The sequence below is a fragment of the Staurois parvus genome, unplaced genomic scaffold, assembly GCF_062004578.1.
Source record: "Staurois parvus isolate SC_StPar_1 unplaced genomic scaffold, SC_StPar_1.0 ptg000616l, whole genome shotgun sequence".
NCBI classification, from domain to species: domain Eukaryota; kingdom Metazoa; phylum Chordata; class Amphibia; order Anura; family Ranidae; genus Staurois; species Staurois parvus.
Genome location: NW_028318412.1, coordinates 1,057,994 through 1,071,216, shown reverse-complemented (window position 1 = coordinate 1,071,216; position 13,223 = coordinate 1,057,994). Strand labels below are relative to the sequence as shown.

At 45.6% G+C, this 13,223-nt stretch overlaps 1 pseudogene; it reads left to right on the top strand.

Moving 5' to 3' along the window:
• Window positions 1-11,431: 11,431 nt before the first annotated feature.
• On the top strand, window positions 11,432-12,310 carry LOC149449496 (UDP-glucuronosyltransferase 1A1 pseudogene; annotated as a pseudogene).
• Window positions 12,311-13,223: the final 913 nt, after the last annotated feature.

Sequence of the window (13,223 nt, the reverse complement as noted above, 5' to 3'; positions counted from 1 at the left end):
TCATGGGATGTATGACATCATTATGGCCTAGGCCAGTAACCAGGAGGAAACTAAAGTAGTGTAAAAAAAAAAGGTTAAAACAAGAAAATATATGTTTCTATCTATTTGTTGATTCTAACAACATAAGGATCAAAGCAGTTGTAAACGCTGAAGGTTTTTTACCTTCTGTGTGTAGCTTCCCTAATACTTACCTGAGCCCCATCGTGATCCAGCGATGTGAATGGCAGCCTTGACTGTCCCGGGTCTCTGCCTCCTCATTGGCTGAGACAGCAAGCGGGAGCCATTGGCTCCCGCTGCTGTCAATCACAGCCAGTCAGTCAATGAGGAGAGAGAAGGGGCAGGGCCAAGTGGCTCTGTGTGTGAATGGACTTGCTTGCTGTGGGGGCCTTATTTTAATTTTAAAACATTGTATATACAGAAAAAATTTATCACAATTAATATAGAAATATTAGAAGGTATTGCTCAGTAGTAAAATTAATTTATATATTTGTTTAGCTAGCTTCAATTTTTAAAGCAGAACTTCACAGGACTGATATTGAGCTCTGCAGTCACTTTTGCACTTTTTCTTATTTCGGGTACAAATAAAACAAATACAAATTGGAGATAATACACTGTGGCGAATTCTAAATCATTCTGTGGCAAATTCTAAATCATGTAGAGAAAAATCTAGAAATCTTTTGCATGCATGTAAGCAGGGATTCTACACTGATCATCAATGTAACCAAATTTCAACGCTGACCACTAATGGGGAGCAAAGAAGGGGCCTGCTCTGAGAAAGGGCTGGGGTATGTGTTAGGAAGGGGCTGGGAGGGGATCTTTGCTGTAAGGTTAGTCTGTACTAGCATGGTTTAGAACTGTAAATCTGTATTGGGGGGAATATGAATATGAACTTGGGGGGATTTATAAAGGGAGGAAGGGGTGATTGTTGGTTTTACAGTGTATGCTGACCTGTGCTTTACACATACTTGACCTCTGCATAACTACACTTCATTGTACATTTGTTGGTGTTTATCGCTGTATTCTCTGCAAGAGCTGTTGGGTTGCTACACTATATTGTACACAGGCCATACTAAAGGTTGTAGTTAGCTGAACAAATACATAAATCATTTGTAATAATTAATGTTACCTTCTTGGATTTGCTTCTGTCATTAAAATAAATCTTTCAGTGCCAGGTAGGAATTGTATCAAATCTCTCAGGAATATCTGCAAACCACATCCATATGGCTACACCCAATTTTCACTGACAATGGCCACTTTTTGATGTACTGTAGTTTGCTATGCCCACCATATTTGCCCCTCTAAAAAATGTTCTTCTTTGTCAAGGTCAAACATTGGGAGTTATGGACTGAGCTAGCCAGGCTCCACCCTTTTACCTTTGTAATATTTCTCCTGCAGCATTAGGCAGGATCCATCTCCCTAGCTTTTAATATTTCAACCTCAGCATTAATGACTGTCAGGGAGAATGTCCACCAACTTGAGGGTGGAATAAATTTAAACTGCAGGGGTCTCACACTATTTGACAGTGAAACCTAGCGGGAAAAAAGAGAAATTGTACTGACAATCATGTACTTCTCTACATTACTACTTGTCCCTATTGATGGTAGCCATTGGTTCAATGTGCATCATGTTGTAGAAAGATTGACACAGAAGAAGCATCAGGTTGTGATGACTGAAAGTACACAGCTCAAGAAATTAAAGCAACGCTTTTTAACCTCCCTAGCAGTATGATTATGTCCATATTTCTGTGCTCAAAGCGGTACATTTTTTTGCATGGAAATATGTTGTTTTTTTATTGTAGGCCTGTAATTTTTAGGAATAACTCACTGAAATCTGTCCGAACAAGAGTTTAGTAAACATCCCGAGTATGTTAAAATTTGAAACACAAAATCATAAATTATAATTTAATAAATAATCATAAAAAATAATAATATAATAATAATAACTTGAAAAGCTACAATTTCTGGGGAAATTGTGTAAAGTGTTCTTGCTTTCACCAGTAGTCTACAACTGGAGTGGGCGGAGTAACTGGGTGGAGTGGCTTGAGTAACTGTTGTGTGGTTGGAGTGGCTGGAGTAACTGTGAAAAGGTTGGGCTGGGCAGAGTAGCTTCATGTAGTGGGCAGAGTAACTGTGTGGAGTGTTTGGAGTGAGTAAAGATAGTAAAAATTACACTAACCAATTGATTGATCAAATTTAAAAAGTGCACATGGCAAGCTTAATTATTTATATAGCACATCAAAGGGTTGTAGTTTAAAAACTAAAAATCCTACAGCGAAGAGCTTTATATTGTGAGAATCACAAGACCCAGACCATTTTGGTGCATAGTATGTCTCTGAAATATTAAAAATGAAGGCAAAGTCGCAGTTTAGAAATTGCCCTTCAAATTTGAGGTGGCTAGAGTGGAGTTTCAATGAATGTCAATGGGCGGAGTGAGTTGCAAACAAATGGTCTTATTTTGAAAACTGTCAGGACTATGGCTTAGCCTTGGACATTTTTAGTGGCAGCAGGGATAGCTGAACGTTTTGATATAAGATTTGTGTAGGTGGGCTTCAAAATGGGGGAGTGATGGCAGTTTAGAAATCATGTCCTGATTTTTCAGCTCCCACTCTAGTTTTGAACATTCCGCCATTCATTCCTATGGGACCAATTTCACCACAAAAACGCTGATATTTCGTGAACCATTCGGCAAAATGTTCCACAAAGTAATAGCACACCAATCGGGAACAATCCGCACGTTTCGGTATCTTACTGTCTATGTAGTGTAAAAACTGTGGGAGGAGTTAGGGTGGTAAATTTGGCTATAATAATAAGAATATATATGTGAGATAACAGTAAGTGGTCTTGCCATGCAAGAACACTTAATAAATTTAATTCAATAATGTAATCAAAGCAAAAACACTGAAATTTGAAATAGAGCGCCAAGTTCGCACATCACTGAGCAAAGTCGCAAAATCGTTTTCAGTGTCTGATGACGAATTTCCCCATGAATCATTATCACTCAATTCTGCAAGTGGTTCTAATTTACTATCCGTCCAATCCGGCTGAAGGGGGCCTGCCACGCGGCCTACCGCACCTACAGATGCAAGGGCCCTACAACACCTACAGACACCGGGCCCTTCTACACCTACAGACGCTAGGCCCTATAGCACCCACAGACGCCGGCCTACAGAACCCACAGACACCGGCCCACAGCACCTACAGGCGCCGGTCTACATCACCTACAGACGCCGGGCCCTACAGCACCTACAGACGCTGGGCCCTACAGCACCTACTGACGTCGGCCTACAGCACCTACAGACGCCGGCTTACAGCACCTACAGATGCCGGGCCCTACAGCACCCACAGACTCCGGCTCACAGCACCTACAGACCACCACAACTAGCCAGCAGATGACCCAGCTGCCCACCACTCTCCTTCTCCTCACACAGATGAACCCGGCCTACGAGACCTGACCCAGCCTTCCATGTCATGGCCTGACCCGGCCCTGAGGCCCTCCTGCTTACCCTCGTGAGTAGCGAGACCTGCCACAGCCTACCAAGACGCGGCCCGACCCTGACCCGAGGCCCCTCTATCCACCCTCGAAGTAGATTTGGCAAGCGACTCTACCTCCGGAGAACGGCCCTGCCTCGGTGAGGCCTACCATCCCAGACCTCCTGTGCCCACTGGATGATCAACCCCTTCCCGACCTGCAGCCCACCTGACGACCCCCTCATAACCCTCCAACCTGAGACTCACACAGACTGGAACTTGCTACCTGCAAATTACCGAACTGATCCTCATCCACCCAGGTCCTAATCACTAGTACTCCTGCTACAAGAAGCTACTTCAACGGAATCCGCCACTACACGACAGACTTACCACATCAATACGCCCTGAGGTGAAACCTTTCACCTCCCTCACCCTCCTAATATGCCACCTGTACTCCTCCTCATACTCATACTCCTCTCCTCCATTCCCAAAATCTCCTCCCTCTACCCCCTACTCCCACAAAGCAGCTATATTTCGCACCCTCACTACTTCCTTCTCCACACTACGGCTTTCAACACCTCCTCCTAATACTCCACTCTCCGACCGACCCACACACCACCACTAACAGACCCACACGCTCTTGCACATCCCGCTCCCATGCCACCTTTCTCACCCTTCTTCTTCTCCTCACCGCCAGGGACATCTCCCCGAACCCTTGTCCCTCACCACCTCACTCACTCACTAGGCACCCTCCTACTCCCACAAACTGCCGCAACCCCATCAACCTAATACCTGTCCCCCTCCTCCCCACATCCACCCCTCCATTCTCGGTTGCACTCCTGAATGCCCGATCGGTTTGCAACAAACTCACCGCCATCCACGACCTCTTTATCTCCCACTCCCTCAACCTCCCAGCGGTCACCGAAACCTGAATCCAAGCCACTGACTCCACCTCCCCTGCGGCACTCTCCTATGGAGGTCTCGTCTGGACCCATTCACCCAGACCGAGCGGTCGTAGAGGTGGTGGGGTTGGCATGCTCTTGTCACCACTGAGCACCTTCCAGGTCCTCCCAAACCCCCTATCTCTATCCTTCTCCTCATTCGAGGCCCACTGCATCCGGCTCTTCTCTCCCATCCCTCTGAGGATTGCAGTAATCTATCGGCCTCCTGGACCTGTATCCCGCTTCCTCGACGATTTTTCTGCCTGGCTACCCTTCTTCCTCTCCTCTGAGCTACCCACCATCATCCTTGGTGACTTCAATATCCCAATCAACGTCAACAACCCGGCTACATCCCAACTCCTCCACTTAACCTCCTATTTTGCACTCACACAGTGCACACAGTCCTTCACCCACACCGACGGGAACACCCTGGACCTCGTTTTCTCTCATCTCTGCACCCCCACAACCTCACAAACACCCCTTTCCCTCTCTCTGACCACAACCTCATTACATTCTCCGTCTCCCCGTCCTCAAACACCTCCCCCCCAAACGTCAAACCATCACCAGCCATAACCTCTGCAACCTGAACCCGGCCCCTCTCCACTCTGCAGCTGACCGTCTTTACGACAGTATCCTTCCACTGTGCTGTACTGACCTGGCCACTACTGCGTATAACAACTCGCTGTCAGCTGCCTTAGACGCCTTAGCACCCCTAACCACACGCAGCATTAGATCCCGACCGCTTCAACCCTGGCAGAACAACCACACCAAAAATCTAAACAACGCAGTCGTGCGCTGGAGCGATTATGGAGCAAAACCAGATCCCCTCAAAGCATTCACCCTTTACAAATCCGCCTTCCTCACCTACACCTCCTCCCTCCATGACACCAAACAAGCCTACTTCGTAACCCTCATCAATACCCTCTCCACCTGTCCTCGCCAGCTCTTCTCCACTTTCAACTCCCTACTCTCCCACCTCCACCCAGTACCTCACTCACCGCCCACGAGATTGCCAACCACTTCCAAAACAAGATCGACACAATCCGTAAAGACATCGCCAACCTCCCCACCTAGCCTTCCTCCCACAATAATCCCCTCAACTCTCCCCTCCTCTGACCTCGCAACTGCCCTGACCCCCACCACACCTAACATCCCGCACACTAAAACCTCCCCAACACTCCACTCCTTTAGCCTTGCTACCACTGAAGAGGTCACTAAGGTCTTCTCAGAAGCCCGCCTCACCACTTGCCCCCTTGACCCTGTCCCCACACAACTCCTCCGGTCTCCCTCCTCCTCCATCCTACGCTCCCTATCCCACATCTTCAATCTCTCCCTCTCTACTGACGCATTCCCCTCCCCCCTAAAGCACACGCACATCACTCCCATACTCAAAAAACCCTCCCTGGACCCCACCGACCTGAGCAACCTTAGACCCATCTCCCTGCTGCCATTTTCATCCAAACTCCTCGAGCGCTTAGTCTACAATCGCCTAAGCTCCCACCTCAATGACAACAGCCTCCTCGATCCACTACAATCTGGCTTCCGTCCCCTACACTCCACCGAAACCGCCCTACTCAAAATCACTAATGACCTGCTAACTGCCAAAGCTAATGGCCACTACTCAGTCCTCCTACTCCTCGACCTCTCCGCGACCTTCGACACAGTTGACTACCCCCTCCTCCTTAATAAACTATACTCCCTTGGCATCAGAGACTCTGCTCTCTCCTGGCACTCCTCCTATCTAACCCAACGCTCCTTCAGCATCACCTATAATGCTGCCACCTCCCCCTCTCTCCCCCTCTCTGTTGGGGTCCCCCAAGGCTCTGTCCTCGGGCCCCTTGTCTTCTCCATCTACACCTCCTCCCTCGGCAAACTGATACACTCCCATGGCTTCAACTACCACCTCTACGCCGATGACACACAAATCTACATCTCTACCCCTTGCCTCACCCCTTCAGTCTCCGCCCGAATTACCTGCCTACTGAATGACATATCAGACTGGATGTCACTCCACTTCCTCAAATTAAACCTTTCCAAAACCGAGCTCCTAATTTTCCCCCCAGCCTGCGCCCCCCACCCTCTCCATCATGACCAACAACACCACCATCAGTCCCACCTCGCAAGCCAAAGTCCTAGGTGTCACTCCAGACTCAAATCTGTCCTTCCTACCCCATGTCCAATCGCTGGCAAACTCATGCAGGCTCCACCTCCGCAACATCTCCAAAATACGTACGTTCCTAATCCAAGACACTACTAAACAACTCATTCACTCTTTTATTATCTCATGACTCAACTACTGCAACTCCCTCCTCACCGGCCTACCTCATCACAGACTATCCCCACTTCAGTCTATCCTGAATTCAGCGGCCAGACTCATCCACCTTACAACCGCTCCGCATCTGCCACCCCCCTCTGTCATTCCCTCCCTTGGCTTCCGATTGCCCAACGCATTAAATTCAAACTACTAACACTGACGTACAATATATAACCATATATGCCATTCATAACCCTGCCCCAAACTACCTCACCAACCTGATACCCAAATACCACCCAACCAGTACTCTTCGCTCCTCACAAGACCTCCTACTTTCTAGCTCCCTGGTCTCCTCCTCCCACGCCCAACTGCAGGACTTCTCCAGGACTTCCCCCATCCACTGGAACTCACTACCCCAATCCATCAGACTGTCACCTACCCTCCTCACTTTTAGGCGCACCCTGAAAACCCATCTCTTCAGGGAATCCTACCCCACCCTCACCTAACAGCCGATCTCCTCCACTCCTCCTACCACTCCATCCCCCACAGCCACTTCCCCCTGTACCACTATCCCCTCCCTCCTAGATTGTAAGCTCGAAAGAGCAGGGCCCTTGAACCTCTCGTATATTGTTTTGTTACTGTATTGTCTCATGTACTGCCCCCACTATATTGTACAGCGCTGAGCAAACTTTTTGGTGCTATATAAATACTGTATAATAATAATAATAATGCTATCGCTGTTCTTTAGCTGGTCTAAAACAGCTTTTGACCTAAATGGACTCTTTTTGGATGCCACGGACATTTCCAGGCAGAAAAAACAGTAAAAATGCAGGCAGGGCACAGGACAAAGCACTCGGGACAAAATGTATGTGAAATGGTTTGATACAGTAATGTTTTACTATGTGATTTTAGTGTATTGAGTTAATGTCACTTTTTAAAAATTTCCCACCGGTTACGTCCCCCGTATGTCCTGACGTATGTCCAGGGCATCGGCTGGAGGAGATGGCCGGGGACGCTGCAGGGGGGACATCGCGGGAGCAAAGGACAAGGTAAGTGCAGAAGGGTTCCCGGAGCAACGCTGCAGGGTATTCCCAAATGTAGCACGGGGTTACCTCTTGTGGTGCTGAAACTTTACCCCGAGCTACACTCGGGAATACCTCCAGGGAGGTTAATCAGAGTATAGCATCAAGTCAATTAAACTCCTGGGAGTGACACCACTGCTGGCCGGCGCATTGGCGCCATACACCTAGTCCTGTAGGGGACATGGAAATACACGCTCTTGCTGGGCGTTCATCAATCTACACGTGTACCTGGATGGAAGCGGAGCCCGTCTGTTTACAGTCCCAATGCTGGCGGCTGCCTTCCGGACTCCGGGCTTGAATCCAATAACAAGAGATACTATGCACCGTCCTCTATTCATTGAACGGGTGGTGAGTGGAACACTGCTTATACTGAAAAGGAATTACGGCCTTAAGGCCTCCTCTATTTAAGGTTACATAGTGACTACCATATTGACTGTCACTTTCATGTCACTTATTTATCACAGGATGGGGACATTATGCCACACTTCCTAGATGGTGGGCAGCACCCTACTTCCACTATACAGCGTGGATATCCACATTACTTCTAAATCAGCTATGCACTAAGGGAGGCATTTAGTCCGCATGCTGGCGGTGAAGAATCCCTACACTATATATTGGCAGGGCTCTGCCATTTCAACTACAGATGACGGATGTCATATGGAGAAGTCACTATTGTCATCAAGTTTTTTCCACAGATCTATGTTCACCCAGTGTTACCTTTGGACACTGTTTTCAACCTATTAGTCAAGAACCACTCATTCCTGCTGAGAAAGTTATATCTGTCTGAGAACAGTGTGTTTTCATATATCACAGCTTCAGTTCCACTGGTGCAAATATCAGTATTCAATTTTTGTGTTGCATATGTATCTCTCTTTAGATTCTTGCCCTGAGCTGGATTACATACTAGCATACTAGCATTGTCTAGTTGGGCTCCTCAATCCATGTATTACACTGGTACCAATGTTTTTGCATTGCAATTTTGATGCATAGTCCTTCATGCCTATAATATTTGTGTACAACCCCTGCATGGTGGTGTTTCCTATGTGCCTGTGCTGCATATACACTAGACCTTGTGTCATTGTCTTTACAGCACAACCATACTCATGGCTGGTCATGACGTCTTTCTTTTAAATAATTTTTTGTTTTAGGTCAATTCCTTTGGTATTGTCTCCTTTTGTGGTGATGGCTAACTGTGGTATTTACCTAAATGTCTAAACATGTGCAAAATTTGCAATAAAGCATAATTTTTTGATACATTTTTGGGTATCGCTTTCTGTCCATAATGTAACCGCTTTTTCTTGTGAATTTCTTTTCACAGCCCCCCTTTTTTGCTGTCTGGTGTTTGGTTACTTGGCAGATAAAATACGTTCAGTGATAGTGATAAATATATATGGCCTCATGCTCTCTTGTTATTATTCAGCGGACAGATCACCTGAGCAGGCGGATCCGCTTGGCGTAGTTCGCCTGTGTGAAAGGGTCTTAAAATAGGTAAAAGCAGAACGTTTGTTCTATCACAAATCCCTCAGAATCAATAATCATTTTGTCTATGATCACCTCCCCCCATTCCATCACACGTCAGACATGGAAAGTTATATTGTGAACCTAGCCTTAAAGGGAATCCATTTACTGGTGCAATCTTCATAAGGCATTATATCTGTGATAGTGTGCAGCAGCTGCAGCAGTAGTCACTCATGTGGTCTTGTGGTATGAAGGTGTAGTAGGGTGGGGGCGGTGATCACAGACAAAAAAATCATGATTGATCTGATGGTTTTATTTATCACAGGTACTTATATAGCACTGTCAATTTATGCAGCGCTTTACATATATATATAATGTACATTCCAAGGGGTGTACAATCTAAGGCCCCTAACTTACATTCATATACTAGGGCAATATAGACAGGAGCCAATTCACCTAGCAGCATGTCTTTGGAGTGTGGAAGGAAACCAGAGTACCTGGAGGAAACCCACATAGGCACAGGGAGAACATGCAAACTCCAGGCAGGTGGTGCCATGATTGGGATTTGAACCAAGAACCCTAGTACTGCCAGGTGGAAGTGCTAACCATTTAGCCAATGTGCTACCCATATACCTGGCCTCACAGAATCTTCACCCCTCATGGGGACTGAGGACATTTTTTAACTATTTTGGACTCCACAATACTCTACAATACATTGTGAGATCATGATGAGATGGGATGGGTCAGGTGTTTGCAGCAGGAGCCGAGAACCGGAACGCTATGTGTAAGCTGATGCCTGCTTATGGTAACCTGTGTCAGAGGGACTCCAACATTTTCACAGTGCCTGGGGACTTACCACTGTCTATAGGCACATGGACACAGATCAAAAGACAGCCATGAGGAGGACTTAAGAGCCACCTCCCTCTGTGTAACTTTACAGCCCTGAATTTTTAGATGCCTCCCCACCTTTGACAATGCCGACAATCGGTCTTGTCACCTACTATGGGGTGGGGTCCATGGGGTTCTCTGCAGCTCTGTAACTCCGAAGTCAGACTTTGGACTTTGCACAGTTGCCTAAGTATCTGACATCGCCATACTCCGCATCACTTCCCACCCGCGAGCAGCAGTCAACACGGAGGAAAGACAAGCCTGTGAGGCCCCTCTGTGTGCTATACTGGCTCTGAGCTGTCCCAGCCCACTGGACAAATGCCTGCTGTGCCGATGGCCAGTCTGGGCCTGCTTGTGGTTTCCCAGCTCTCTGGTAGTTGTAGTTCAGTCAGCACTCAGAAATACAGTATGTATTGGCTATAGGACTACAGGTCCCAGTATCCTCTGCTGTCAGAAGAACTGGATCCACTCTGCTAACAGGAAGTGATGTAGTAGTCCCAGTACTGGGCACTAGGGGGAAAAAGGATTAACCATAGTTTCATCTGTAAATGTTCCTGAATGGCATAATGATGTAGCCAGCACCTGGCTACATATAGAAGAACCGCAGAATCAAGTTCATTGCGCAACCAGTTTATTAAAAAAATGTTTTGCTAAAGTCCTGTGTGGTGAGCCCTGGTACTGGCTATTGGCACAGAGTGGTGAAATCCTATGGAAAAATAAGTGCTAAATGACCCAGTATATCTCAAAGGGTCATAAGTTTCAGGTGAGTCCTTACCTAAACGGGCATGTGGTATCACAACACTTTGTTGCTAATATCCTGCACCGAAAAACAGAGTTAATTTGTGTTTGAAATATAACACTGTGTGGATTTGGAGCACGAATAACACTTATGGCCACAATTATCAGAGCACTTGGAATTGGATAATTGTTTTTATAGCATGAAGTTAGTTTTTATGTACACTGCTGGAATTTGAAGCTACACAAAGTAACATTTGTATAGTGTTGTCGCATTATTATTTCTTTAGTCACTGTTTTTTAAATAGAGCTGCTCACTATATTGGCTATCCATTGATATAGGTGCAGTTAGTTGGGCGCACATTTTTGAGAGGCTGCTGGGGAGAATTTATTGGGCACTCCAGGGCACTGGTAACATCTTTTTTGCTTTGGTTTATATTTTGTACATCAATTTACCAATTCGTCCTTTAGGATCAAAAACAAATATACAGATTAACTTTCTAAACTCTATGTTCAGGTTTATTGCACAGCAACGTAATGAAGACTGTTAAACATTAAATAACAAATGCTCAAAAGCAGGTTACAGGTAGTCTTTTTTCAGAAGACATGGCTAAAATGTTTTACTATGTAGAAGCTGTCGTTATACTATTTTCTTTCAGGTATGTAACATTTGTGGAGCCGGGTAACGTGCTTGTAGTACCTGTTGAAGGCAGCCATTGGTTTAGCATGCGTACAGTTGTGGATTTGTTGAGACTAAAAGGACACCAGATTTTTGTAGTAGCGCCAGACTTCAATATCCATATTCAAGCCTCTGAAGGTTATGAGATCAGGTACTACCCTGTATCATATTCTCGTGAACATTTACAGAGCCATTTAAAGAAATTTTCAACTGAAATTTTTACAAAAAGATCTTTTCTGCAGAAGATTATGAAGATGCATGAGAGGATGAAACAGGGAGCTGCCATGATGTTTGATACATGTGTTAGACTACTGAACAACAAAGAGTTAATGCAGACCTTGGAAGAAACCTCTTTTGATATTGTTTTCACAGATCCTGTGCTTCCATGTGGCCAGATCCTTGCAGAACATCTGGCAGTACCCTCTGTGTACTTTTTGCACTCCATATTCTGTCATAAAGATGCAAGATCTTCTCTGTGTCCAATACCACTATCTTATGTACCACGGCAGTTATCAGGTCTTACTGATCATATGACTTTCCCTCAAAGACTACAGAACTTCGTTTTTGAAATAGTCTCATATTTTCTGTGTGATTTACTTTACTCTCCATACCAGCAACTGGCTTCTGAGTTCCTTCAAAGGGAGGTCAGTTTACAGGAAATTTTAGGTCATGCAGCCATCTGGCTTATGAGACTTGACTTTGTGCTTGATTATCCAAAGCCTGTGATGCCCAATATGGTCTTTATTGGGGGAATAAACTGCGTTCAAAGAAAGCCTCTAAAGAAGGTGAGGATTCTAAGCATTTGATGTGCTAGCATATATTATGTACACTGTATATACACATGTGTGTGGTTAATGGGTCCTTGGACTCACATCCTCTCGAAGCAAAATCTTGTAGGCAATGCCCCTTTTAGAAGAGCCCCCTGAATATGTATTTCCTTCCCTAGTACACAGTACTAGAATAAAACTTCTTAGTGGATGGGCAGGGTGAAATAAATATGCATAACCCATTGCATTGTTTCTTCTTATTCTATCTACTGGAGGACACTTTCCAGTAACAGGCAAAATTAAAGAACATTCTGAGTTTAGGGCAAACCCAACAAATGCAGAAAACAATAGCAATCAGTGCTCAGGCTAGCTATAAACTTAGTAACTTTAGACTAAATCTACCATAGTGACACTCAAACTTTGCCAGAACTGCTAAACCTCCTTTCACGTATGATTCCTCAGAATCCTCAGAAGGAGTGGTAGGGAGAGGAGCAGGAGTGATGGGGAATGAGTCCCTGATTAGACTTATTCAGTTGTGTTTAAGGGTCCATTAACACTTCAAAGAGTATGTTGAGTGCAGGTAAATGCATGTGCGTTGATGAGTGTTGCCATTCTTCATTTCACTGCATTTTAACTCCATGGCAGTACACATATATCCAGCCTCTCGTCATTAAGGCCCACCTGTTGAGAGGCTGCACATATATATGTACCTTTCGGCATCTGAAACCCCTTAACCACTAGCCTACAGGGCACTTATACCCCCTTCCTGCCCAGGCCAATTTCCAGCATTCAGCGCTGTTGCACTTTGAATGACAATTGCGTGGTCATGCAACAGTGTACCCATATGAAATTTTTATAATTTTTTTGTGACAGAGCTTTATTTTGGTGGTATTTAATCACCTCTGGGTTTTTTATTTTTTCTTAAACAAACCAAAAACCACTGAATTTTTTT